The sequence below is a fragment of the Orcinus orca genome, chromosome 5, assembly GCF_937001465.1.
Source record: "Orcinus orca chromosome 5, mOrcOrc1.1, whole genome shotgun sequence".
In the NCBI taxonomy this organism is placed as follows: Eukaryota; Metazoa; Chordata; class Mammalia; order Artiodactyla; family Delphinidae; genus Orcinus; species Orcinus orca.
In genome coordinates, this window is record NC_064563.1 from 46,024,638 (window position 1) to 46,037,859 (window position 13,222).

Below are 13,222 nucleotides of genomic sequence, written 5' to 3' on the forward strand. Positions count from 1 at the left end.
AACTGGAATGGTCAATGTAAGTTTCCTGCATAAAAAATTATTTGTGTCAATACATCAAGTTGTACCTCTTAAATAAATACAATTTTTATATGTCAAAGATAATCTCAATAAAGCTGTTAAATAAGAAATTATTTGATCTAAGTCTTGAATTGTGGGCAGAAGTCCATAGATGGTGGAGAAGGAAAGGATTTCAGATAGAGAACAAGTCATCACTGGAGTGGTCAATGGCAGGAACAGGCTGCCTAGGTGTTGTGGCAGTGGATGTTGACCTGAGGTTGGATCAATAGTCAGTGGTAGGGGAAGAGGGGAGACTGGATTATGGAGATTCCTGAAAAACAAGTCAAGGATATTAGAGTACAAGCCTGCTGCAGATAATAGAGAGCCTTTGCATGTTTGGGAATAAGGAGGCTGTTGTAATAATCCAGATGGGACCTGAGACCATGCTAGGTTTGCATGTTGATAGTGGGGATGAAGAATGGATATGACTTAGAATACCATGGGAAACATTAAGATTTGATGAGTATGAGGGAAATGGAAAGGAGTGACAGAGAACTTGAAGATTTTAGGCTCAGATAGGTGGATGCCAGTACCACTGACAGCAGGAAATTCAGGAGGCAAAGAAATTTAGGGAAAAAGGATATCATTCTGGTGTAAAGTTTGAGAAATTGCAAGAGGTTCAAATGAAAATGTTTTAATAATAGTTTTATAAACTCATTCATTCAACAAACGATCACTTGTTTTGTGCTGGAATTTAATGCTAGGTACTGAGGATAAAACAAACCTATGATATGGGGCTTATCCTAAGGGAGTCTGGTAGAGACAAACATACAGGCTATGGTTGTAGGGAGGATGAAAAGGTTCTAGGAGCACAAAGGAGGGACAATTTCCCCAAGGTTTTGGGAGTATGGGATTATAGGTCAGGCAAAATATGAAAGACCTGAAAATTTTTAAGTCATTAGCAAGAAGTAGTAAGTGGTATCTTAGATTGGCTAAGTCCAATTTTTTTTTAATTAATTAATTAATCTATTCTTGGCTGAGTTGGGTCTTTGTTGCTGCGCACAGGCTTTCTCTAGTTGCAGTGAGCGGGGGCTACTCTTCATTGTGGTGCACGGGCTTCTCATTGCGGTGGCTTCTCTTGTTGCGGAGCACGGGCTCTAAGTGTGTGGACTTCAGTAGTTGTGGCACGCGGGCTCAGTAGTTGTAGCTTGTGGGCTCTAGAGCACAGGCTCAGTAGTTGTGGCACATGGGCTTAGTTGCTCCGCGGCATGTGGGATCTTCCTGGACTAGGGCTTGAACCCGTGTCCTCTGCATTGGCAGGCGGATTCTTAACCACTCCGCCACTAGGGAAGCCTGCTAAGTCCAATTTTAATGAAAGAAAAAAAGGCAGACAATCAAGGTGTGAGTCCTGCTGATAATCTTACTGAGAGAACAGGAGAAAGTTGAGAGTCAGAGATAGAAACAGAGAAAGTACTGGAAAAGTTGCAGGAGAATTTGTAGTGGTGCCACAGACACTGAGAGAGTTTCAAGGAGGAGAGAGTTTGCCAATTGTTTGGATTTGAAACAACTTTGAGGGGATTATTTCAGTGAAGTGGAAAGGGCAGAAGTTGGAGAGTAACTAGAGAGGAAATAAAAGCATTGAGCACTCATTTGAAAAGTATGTAATAAAAGAAAGCTGTAGGGCTTCCCTGGTGGCGCAGTGGTTAAGAATCTGTCTGCCAATGCAGGGGACACAGGTTAGAGCCCTGGTCCGGGAAGATCCCACATGCCGCGGAACAACTAGGCCCGTGAGCCACAACTACTGAGCCTGCGCGTCTGGAGCCTGTGCTCCGCAACGGGAGAGGCCGTGACAGTGAGAGGCCCGTGCACCGTGATGAAGAGTGGCCTCTGCTCGCCACAACTGGAGAAAGCCCTCGCACAGAAACGAAGACCCAACACAGCCAAAAATAAATAAATAAATTTATAAAAAAAAAAGAAAGAGAAAGAAAGCTGTAAAATAGGAAGGTAACCAGAGGGGCACCAAGAGCGAGTGCAGTAAAATCTTCTCCACTCATTCACTCTACTCAAAAAATGTTGAGTCATTTGCCAGACACTGGGATGGGTACTTCACATATATTTTCTCTTTTAGTCCTCACAGTTTTTTGAGTGGGTATTATCTCTTCAGCAAATATTTATTGAGGGCTCCTTGGTGCCAGATAGTATTTCAGGTGATGAGGATACAATAGTGGACAAAAATAGTCACAGTTCCTGCCCTCTTGGTGCTTATTGTCTAAAGGGAGAATTGGCATTAGATAAATCATGTCACACATTATGAAAAATTGCAACAGGAAGAAAGTATACTATTATGGGATAGTGATCATTCAAATAGGGCGGTGCTCCAGTTCACCTTTGTCCTGTGACCAAAAGTTTTGCTCAACAAGTTAATAGAGGAAAGGTCATGACATCTTTATGAAAAATGTTCCAGCTTGCAGAGAAGTGTGCAAATGGGCACACTGGGTTTGCTGTGACTTTTAGGGCCACTATGATTGTGGGCACTGATGTTAGATGACTTCAAGTGGAGACCTGTTCTGCTGCCCTCCTGAATCTTTTGACTCATCAAAGGTGCCTTTTCAAAGTCAAGAATGGTTCCAAGATTGTGCTCCGAAAGTGGTGGAGCTCGTGTTTAAATCTGAACCTGGGAAGCTGGTTCAGGTTGACCAAATGTCCTCTTCTCCCCAACCATCCTGGAATTTAGAACCTCCAGACAGCCCACCCAGAGGTGGGAACCATGGAGTTTCTGGGCAGCATTCCTACTCCAGCCTCTGGAGTTTCTCATTTGGTCTTGACTCCCTATTTCTGTTCTCGTAGTTCCTGATTATTTTCCTTTTTGCCCAGATGCTGATCTCAGTTTTTAACTCCTGCCCGGTAAATTGAAATCACCTCTGACTGGTTTCTTGTTTGTAAGTTGGTTTCTGTCTCTGGAAGAATTGTGCTCCCATCTCCTGATAGGTTTCATCATTGTTTCCCCTTGCCCGTCATCTGGGAGGCAGGCAACTTCAAGTTTCCAGGATATATGATCATCTTGAAAGCAGATCGACTTTTGAGCTTCGTTTAGTGTCCTATTATGGTGATTAACCCAGAGTCATCCTGGTGTGGCTTTGAAGAAGTGAAATGCATCCTCCCTGCATTCTTCTCTGAGCTTCTTAGTGCTTTCAGGTCTTACAGGTAAATGTGTCTTACAAGGCTTGTATCTTTGTGTGTCTGTGGAACAAGTTACCATCATGAGCAGGTTGAAAATTATTATTGTAATAAATTTGAAAAATAAGACTGTTAAATAAATTCATGATCACCAAACCAGAAACAAAAGTAAGGCTCAAACCTGGTCCCTTTTTATCCTCTCCCTTAGCAGCATGCTTTCCTGTTAGCCCAATCCTCCCTAAACTAGGTCTCAGAGTGTAAAAGTGGAACCAATTTTTATTTGTCTGGAACTCACCAAAATGTAGCATCTTTTCCCTCACATCCTCATGGAGTTACCAGCTCATTATGTTTGATTTACTGGAGAGTCTGAAGCTCTTGACCGTAAGAAGAAATGATTTCCCACACTCTCTTGTGCCCTGAAGTATTTTCTTCTTTCCTCATCAAGAGTTTTATTAAATCTTTCCCTCCCTTTCAAACGACACAAGAATATGACCTGGAAGTGACCTTTTAAAGCTTTTCATATGTAAAGCAGTTTACCATAATTACGATAGGACTGAACTTTTTTCTTGAGTTTGAGGAAAATTTAATATGAGTCCATTCATTTTATTTATTTTATGTATTTTTAATTTTTATTTTAAAAAATAAGTTTATTTAATTTTGGCTGCGTTGGGTCTTCGTTGCTGCACACGGGCTTTCTCTAGTTGTGGTAAGCTGGGGTTACTCTTTGTTGTGGTGCGCGGGCTTCTCATTGCTGTGGCTTCTCTTGTTGTGGAGCACAGGCTCTGTGTGTGGGCTTAAATAGTTGTGGTGCGAGGGCTCAGAAGTCGTGGCTCGAGGGCTCTAGGGTGCAGGCTCAGTAGTTGTGGTGCACGGGTTTAGTTGCTCCACGGCACGTGGGATCTTCCCGAACCAGGGCTCAATCCCGTGTCCCCTGCATTGGCAGGTGGGTTCTTAACCACCGCGCCACCAGGGAAGTCCAGAATCCATTCATTTTATATTTAAGTTTGTGAGTCACACCCATATTATGTCCCTGGTAAAAATTCTGAAAGGCCACAGCAAGAAGCAGAAAAGGGCCACCTCCATAAGAGTGTCTGTCTATGAGCCCATGTTTGCTTTCCAACCCTAAACAGAAACGCCTGACTCAGCACTGTCTGGGAAAATCAGCCTTTGATTCAAAAAGATGTTGTTCAATGATGGTGTCACAGTCCCAGCCATAGCATCAGCCCACTAGGAAGTCTGAGGAAGGGAGGCAGGCAGCCAGAAGGACAGAACTTTCTTCTCACCAGGAAGTACCTACCTCTAACCGAGAGATGGATCACTTGGTGCCACCAGGGGAAAGATAATTTAGCCATTGTGTTCACGATTAAGAAGCATTCCTCTTTACTCATGGAAGACTTTCAGTGTCACTACCGCCTGGAACCAAATGAAATCCTCCCAAGCCATGGTTGGGATCGAGAATTAACCACAGAACATGGTCACAGTGGGTTTCTGGCCCGGGCTGGGCACTCTGTAATTGAGCTTGGGTCGAGACCAATCTTCTCCACGGTCGCGGTGGCCCTGTGCCATTAGTATGGTGCCCATGAGTGGAGGAGGCTGCAGCTCACTGAAGGTGCCAGCCGTGAAAATGGCTCAGAAGAGATGGCGCAAACAAGCTGCTGTGCTCAGGCTCGGGTCCATGCTGTTGGTGGCCAAGCAGGACAAGTCAAGGTCGTAGAACTGAGATAGGCTGGGACCTGGGACCCTTTACTGGAGTGCTTGCCCTTGCACCCGGACAAACGTCTCCTCGAGCAACAGAACGCAAAGCACCTATAAGGGACTGAAAATCACTGCACGCATACACCAACTACCATTTCTGAGGTGCTGAGAGCAAAAGCAGGGTATTATGCATGGTCCCTGCACATACCACCACCAAGGGGGCGGGCAGACCCCCTAAGCCACCCCTCCGGCCCAACCCACTGATATGCCCCCACCCTCATCCCATTTAAGGGACCAGCCTGCCCTCCTCGGAGAGCGAGCGAGGGCACCTGTTACTTGTTTTCTCTCCCTTGTGCAGCAGCGCAAGTCCCAGTAAAATGTTGCCTGAATTCCTCATCAATTTCTATTGATTAAAGAGTCCAAGGACCCAGGTCAGTAACGGAACAACTTGGGACTTAGGGCATTGCCCCCAAGGAGCATCAGCACTTGGGGTTCTAGTGACCAGGCAAAGAGACCCTCCAGGTGTCTGAGCACACCCTCCAGTTCTGCCAGGGTATGTTGGCATTTCTGCTGCTCGCCTCAGCAGTGGCCAGAGGTTTCTTCTTCTCCCTGTCCTCTGCCAGGGACTGCACTTCCAGCTCTGGAGCCGCCATCACGACCCCCAGGACTGAACTTTATTCTTGCAGGTAATTTAATATTTTCTTTGAGTTTGGGGGAGGGATAGTCAACTCCGTTTATAAAAGGATGTATCCTGGGGTCCAAGCAATATAACCAATTGGCAAGGGAGAATGTTTGTATTAGAGAACAAACGGACCCTAACTGCCGATTTTAACGTGGTTAATTGGTATTTATTCTTTAATAACTCAGTAACTCAGGCATCACTTCATGTAGGAAGCCTGTTCTGAATTTCCCCACCCTCATCCAAAGACACTGAGTCAGCAAACCAGGATGTATGGTCACCCTCTATAAAGTTATGCCTGAATCTCAAAGTACTTACCACACTAATCAATCTTCTGTAATCACACAATCAGAAAATGATAGAATGCAAATAACAAAGTATGGTGTAGGGGATGGTTGATTTGGATATTCAGAAATGTGTTTACCATTGGATATTTCATCCAATGGTAAACACATTTCCCTAGAGCAGACTGCCTCAGTTCAAATTTAAGCTGTCTCACTGACTGTGTAATATTGAGCAAGTCACTTAATCTGTGCCTCGGCTTTCCCCATCTGTAGAATAGGAATAATAATAGTATCTACCTAACAGGGTTGCTGTGACGATTAAATGAATTACTTGTGCAAGATGCTTACAACAGTGCCTGAAGCGTAGTAAATGCTACCTAAGTATTACCAATTATTATTATGGCATGTGGTTGGTCCAGTAGAAGAGGTAGAATTTGAAAGGGAGCTGAAGGATAAGTGTGCTAGGTAAAGACAGCTTTTTACCAGTATGCGGGGACACACTTTTTTAGGGCTGTAAAGGTTAGCAGCTAAGGTGATGTAAATAGTTGTTTTCATTTTATTTCTACTGGTCTCCATTCACTGCTTTGGTTTGGGAAAGTAATTCTCTGGTTTTTGGCCCAATGGAACTTAAACTCCACTTCCCTTCTCCTGAGCTCATGACAGACACTGATATGTTGATAATGGTATTTTTTCCAGTGAGCAGATGAAGCCTCAGAATGCTTCTCACCATGGCCCTCCAGAAAGGTCCTGCCAGTGCGACTGAAAAGACAAGAACACATACGCCATTCCCAGGTGAGTCCCTCGTTTCACAGCAGAGGGACCTGGAGCCTAGAGAAGTAAAGTGACTTGCCCAAGCCCACACAGCCAGCCAGAGCAAGAACTGGAACTTGGGTTTTTCCCCTCTTTGGTTGGTATTTGTCTTGCCATCATGTATGGTGGTATTTATTTTCCTAACATATCACTTGGTTAGCTTAGTTTCTGATTAGAATGGCCCCTGCCACCAATTACATTGATGTAGCTTTAGATGGTTAAATATATATATATATATAAAATATACATGTGTGTGTGTATGTATGTGTGTATATGTATTGTCCAAAGTTCATAAATAACAGAAGTAAAACCAATGAATCATTGAAGTAGTAATCAGTAAAAGTTTATTGTGCACATAGCTCAAAGACAGTTTATGAACCAGAAGCACTCAAACCAAAACATGGAATGAGGCTCAAGGTGTACTGTTAAAAAACAAATTATATACTGGGAAGGCAGTGACTGTTTCTTCTTCACCATGATTGGTTATAATATTACAATTTTCTTAAATGATAGGGAATTGGTTAGTGGCCACTGCATATCAGTTTGGAGAAACAGTTTAAGTTTTGCTTATGATTTTCAAAGACATAAGCAAGAAATGACCCAGGTCAAGTTAGTCTTGCAAAATGAGCTAAATTAAGCTTTGCTTGTATGATTAAACTGATTTTGTCTGCTCAGGGACTTTTCCAGGCTGGTCTCTTTGGTTTTGATTTTAACAATATCACATTGTATATTTATTACGTTAAAGACATATGGCTGCAAATAATTAAAAACAAAAGGAAGCAAGGTACAATCATTCATCCACGAGATGCCCTACAACACTGTAGTGAAATTCATAAGCCTTGCTTGCTCTGCAGCAGTGCTGATGGCACTATCTATCTGGCTTAACCAAATTATTGTGGCATGATCTTGTAGTCAGGTTGCAAATGAAGAACTCCAGGCTAATCAACAGCAGACTGAGTGTACTTAGAGCTTCGTGCCTATAAGCATAAATTGTGATATTTTGCTGCTTTTAAATGATGCATGATGAAATGATTGAAGACATCATTACATGGAACAATATCCAACAGGGAATGTGATATTCTTAATGATTTAGCACTTCCAGCTCTTATGGGAGTGTTAAGTCCTTTTACTGAAGAACTGTAGGGAAGTGGTGTGTTTTAAGATTAAGACTGGATCTAGACAAACAGTGGAGTCTTGACCATATCACAGACATGTTCAGGGAACCTGGCAAGTGGGTGAAAGTGGAGGGTCTAGCTCTAAGCTGGATCTGAGTGATTTAATTAGCATTGCTGAAACCCTAGTAAAATGGTTCTCAATCTTGGCTGAATATTAGAATCACCTGGGGAGCTTTTAAACCTCCCATGCTGGGGCCCCCTCCAGGGATTGTGAGTTAATTTTCTGGGTGGGGCCAGGCATTGAGGTTTCTAAAGCTCCCAGATGATTCTAATGTATAGGCACAGAGGTAAACCAATGGTGTGGTCCTTGAGGAGCAAATACATCAGCCTTTTTTGGATCCTCCTCCTTTTTAACAACGCTGGTGTAGGGATTGCTGTGAGAATAAATGCAGGAGCAGAGAGAAGGCGAAACAGGTAGGCGAATACAGGGGAGGGTCAGCAAGTTCTCAAAACCTTCACCTACTTGTTCAGAGTTTTAAAACTCTCCTCATAGGTGAATCATTCGATACAATTTCTAAGGACAAATCATGTCTGGAATATGACCCTATGCCTTCTAACCTCGAATTGCAAAAAGGACTTAATGTATTCATCAATCCGTTCACTTAATGAGCTTTTACAAGAATACCTGGGGCAAAAAAACAGTATGTGCTCTCCAGAAGCAACACCTGCATAACTTTTTGGAAATTGACACAGGAGAGGCACAGAATATGCATATATGGGCAATGGACTTTTCTTCTTCCCTCTCCTTTTTTGGAGCCAGGTACTTTCTCTGGTTCACGAAAACGTAACTCAGGACTGGGAGGATGGTATTGCCTTTGCATAATAAGGTGCAAGAGATAAAACTACCAGAAGGGCATATTCGACAGCTGGTTTTTTTGGACACTTTGCCTGTTGGCTACACCAGGACATGAACCCCTTCCCTTTTTTTTTAACATCTTGATTGGAGTATAATTGCTTTACAGTGTTGTGTTAGTTTCTGCCATATAACAAAGTGAATCAGCCATATGCATACATATATCCCCATATCTCCTCCCTCTTGAGTCTCCCTCCCACCCTCCCTATCTCACCCCTCTAGGTGGTCACAAAGCACTGAGCTGATCTCCCTGTGCTATGTAGCTGCTCCCCACTAGCTAGCTATTTTACATTTGGTAGTGTATATATGTCCATGCCACTCTCTCACTTCGTCCCAGCTTACCCTTCCCCCTCCCCGTGTCCTCAAGTCCATTCTCTATGGCTGTGTCTTTATTCCTGTCCTGCCCCTAGGTTCATCAGAACCTTTTTTTTTTTTTTTTTTTGATTCCACATATATGTGGTAGCCTATGGTATTTGGAGGTTCCTTAAAAAACTAAAAATAGAACTACCATATGACCCAGCAATCCCACTACTGGGCATATACCCTGAGAAAACCATAATTCAAAAAGAGTCATGTACCACAGTGTGCATTGCAGCACTATTTACAATAGCCAGGGCATAGAAGCAACCTTCCCTCTTTTTTGATTCTACTTAGAGCTGTACTTCCTCAGCCCTGATCTCTCATGTTCCTCCCATCCAGTGGTGAAAATTGAGGTTGCAGAGAATGACAGTAAACCCTTCCTGGGGCTGCATGTAAGAGTTGACAGGGTGAGGGCCATGAGGAGGTTGAAAGGACTGAGGGGCTAATGGAGGATTGGGCGGAGGGGGTATGGAGTAGGGGCAGCTACTGAAATGCAAGCCGAACCCCACAGGGAGGCCTCTCCCATAAGCCCACCAACCACTGAATGAATAGATTTTCTCACTTCAATCTCAGGTAAAAGACTGATTGATTGCTTTTTGGGATTTTGTATATTTGTTTGCTCTTTTGTTTTTATTTATAGACTATATTATATTACCTTTCACAACAATGATGGTTAGTGCTGGGGTAATAAAGGCCATAGAATTTCAGAGAAAGGTCAGGCTCCTGTCAATAACCAAAACTTCAGGAAGCTGAAATGCTGAAAGTCACTAGAATTTCATAGACTATAGACTTTTTAATTGGAAAAATCACTGGAGAGACTTCACGCCACTCACTAATTTTCTAATGAAGTGACCGAACTTCTAGAAATAGTGAGGGAGTGGGGTCGAGATGAGGTGAGACAGAGGGAACCTTATAAGCCAGGCTGTAAGATGAGGGAAGACATAAGACCCACTGGAGGATGGAGAAATCGGCCGCCTGGTTATTCAGGTTTGCTTTAACCTTGGGCAGAAGTGAATTATTTTAACAAAAGAAACTGAAATATTAATATGAACAAGATGTAAAGCACTTAGATATGGCTCATGTTAGGAAAAAATATGAGATCAGGGAAGTTCTGTGAGGGATAAGGGCAGAGGAGAAGCATTGCAATTTACTTGGAAGTGAGACCTTCCCGTATAAACTTTGAAAACAAAAGGATGACGCTGCTTCCTTTTCCTTTTTCCCTCTTCGCTGCTCTCCCCCATCCTTTCTCTCTCCTCTTCCCCCCTCATCACTTTCTCCAGTCCAGTGTCATCACTGAGTGGGAATCCATGTTGAGTGACATGAGGCTCTCCTCAGTCAGTGCTTCCCTAGTGATCAAGACCGTGCCATCCAGGGAATTAACCTGCCATGTGTGTGGGGGTGGCTGTGCAGGCAGAGGCTGGGAAGGTAGGGCACAGGGAGCTCTCGCCTATATTTAGCAGTCTCCCTCTGTCCCACACTCAGACATCTGGGTTGAGTGCTACCTCTGTTAGAAATAAAAATACAATAATAAAAAGGAGCAATTTGAATTCTGAATTTCATATGGAAATGATTAGAAGTGTGAATATTGTCAATGGAAGATGTCATCATTGCTACAGAAATAGGCTTTGTCATTACAGTAAAGGCAACTGTAATTTTATTTTGGAACTCCTTCTGCCTCCTCTTTCCTTATAATCTCCAAGAAAATAATTGAAATTAAAAATTGGTCCACTCTGCCCTGCTAACCCCACCATTAAATCTTCTCAATACTATTATGTTCATGATTCTCAACATCATAATTCAGGAATGAATCAAAGAGAACCCAAACACTGAAGTTTTCTCACAAGACCTTTACAAGATCCAGAATTACTGTTGGGATAATTTAATCCCTAGGAACAACCAGGCTACTGATATTTTGGTTAGTCAACTTTGACGATGCAATGTATCAATACCTAGAGAATAACGGTCTGTTTCATGGTAGAAAATTGGAGTCCTTACTTCCAATCAGAAGTATAAGGACTCTTGATGAGATACAGTGAAGCTTCAAAACCTGGAAAAAGTGGGTAAAAATATATAAGGTTTGTTTCCTTCAACATATCGAAAATGTTCTATCCTTTTTTTTTTTTTAAGTTTATTCCCAGGTATTTTATTCTTTTTGATGTGATTTTTTTTAACATCTTAATTGGAGTATAATTGCTTTACAATGGTGTGTTACTTTCTGCTTTATAACGAAGTGAATCAGCTATACATATACATATATCCCCATATCTCCTCCCTCTTGTGTCTCCCTCCTACCCTCCTTATCCCACCCTTCTAGCTGGTCACAAAGCACTGGGCTGATCTCCCTGTGCTATGAGGCTGCTTCCCACTAGCTATCTATTTTACATTTGGTAGTATATATAAGTCCATGCCACTCTCTCACTTCGTCCCAGCTTACCCTTCCCCCTCCCCATGTCCTCAAGTCCATTCTCTACATCTGTGTCTTTATTCCTGTACTGCCCATAGGTTCTTCAGAACCTTTTTTTTTTTTTGATTCCATATATATGTGTTAGCATACAGTATTTGTTTTTCTCTTTGACTTACTTCACTCTGTATGACAGACTACATCTCACTACAAATAACTCAATTTCATTCCTTTTTATGACTGAGTATTATTGCATTGTATATATGTGCCACATCTTCTTTATCCATTCATCTGTTGATGGATACTTAGGTTGCTTCCATGTCCTGGAAATTGTAAACAGAGCTGCAATGAACATTGTGGTACATGACTCCTTTTGAATTATGGTTTTCTCACGGTATATGCCCAGTAGTGGGATTGCTGGGTCGTATGGTAGTTATATTTTTAGTTTTTTAAGGAACCTCCATACTGTTCTCCATAGTGGCTGTATCAATTTACATTCCCACCAACAGTGCAAGAGGGTTCCCTTTTCTCCATACCCACTCCAGCATTTGTTGTTTGTAGATTTTTTGATGATGGCCATTCTGACTGGTGTGAGATGATACCTCATTGTAGTTTTTTTTTTTAAATTTTTTTGCGGGACGCGGGCCTCTCACTGTTGTGACCTCTCCCGTTCGGGAGCACAGGCTCCGGACGCGCAGGCTCAGCGGCCATGGCTCACGGGCCCAGCCGCTTCGCGGCATGTGGGATTCCCCCGGACCGGGGCACGAACCTGTGTCTCCTGCATCGGCAGGCAGACTCTCAACCACTGCGCCACCAGGGAAGCCCCTCATTGTAGTTTTTTTTTTTTTTTTTCCTCATTGTAGTTTTGATCTGCATTTCTCTAATGATTAGTGATGTTGAACATCCTTTCATGTGTATGTTGGCAATCTGTATATCTTCTTTGGAGAAATGTCTATTTAGGTCTTCTGCCCATTTTTGGATTGAGTTATTTGTTTTTTTGATATTGAGCTGCAAGAGCTGCTTGTAAATTTCGGAGATTAATCCTTTGTCAGTTGCTTCATTTGCAAATATTTTCTCCCATTCTGATGGTTGTCTTTTTGTCTTGTTTATGGTTTCCTTTGCTGTGCAAAAGCTTTGAAGTTTCATTAGGTCCCATTTGTTTATTTTTGTTTTTATTTCCATTTCTCTAGGAGGGGTGTCAAAAAGGATCTTGCTGTGATTTATGTCATAGAGTGGTCTGCCTATGTTTTCGTCTAAGAGTTTTATAGTGTCTGGCCTTACATTTAGGTCTTTAATCCATTTTGAGTTTATTTTTGTGTATGGTGTTAGGAAGTGTTCTAATTACATTATTTTACATGTAGCTGTCCAGTTTTCCCAGCACCACTTATTGAAGAAGGTGTCTTTTCTCCATTGTATATTCTTGCCTGCTTTATCAAAGATAAGGTGACCATATGTGCGTGGGTTTATCTCTGGGCTTTCTATCCTGTTCCATTGATCTATCTTTCTGTTTTTGTGCCAGTACCATACTACCTTGATTACTGTAGCTTTGTAGTATAGTCTGAAGTCTGGGAGCCTGATTCCTCCAGCTCCGTTTTTCATTCTCAAGATTGCTTTGGCTATTTGGGGTCTTTGTGGTTCCATACAAATTGTGAACTTTTTTGTTCTAGTTCTGTGAAAAATGCCATTGGTAGTTTGTTAGGGATTGCATTGAATCTATAGATTGCTTTGGGTAGTATGATCGTTTTCACAATGTTGATTCTTCCAATCCAAGAACATGGTATATCTCTCCAT

At 42.4% G+C, this 13,222-nt stretch overlaps 1 long non-coding RNA gene across 1 annotated transcript in view; it reads left to right on the forward strand.

Moving 5' to 3' along the window:
- The window catches only part of LOC117197477 (uncharacterized), a 72,583-nt gene extending 65,403 nt beyond the window's left edge, over nucleotides 1–7,180 (forward strand). Inside the window, exons 5-6 of the long non-coding RNA XR_004478123.2 lie at nucleotides 4,305–5,555; nucleotides 6,529–7,180. This is a non-coding gene — a long non-coding RNA (uncharacterized LOC117197477). The remainder of the gene's footprint in view (nucleotides 1–4,304; nucleotides 5,556–6,528) is intronic.
- The last annotated feature ends 6,042 nt before the right edge of the window (nucleotides 7,181–13,222 follow it).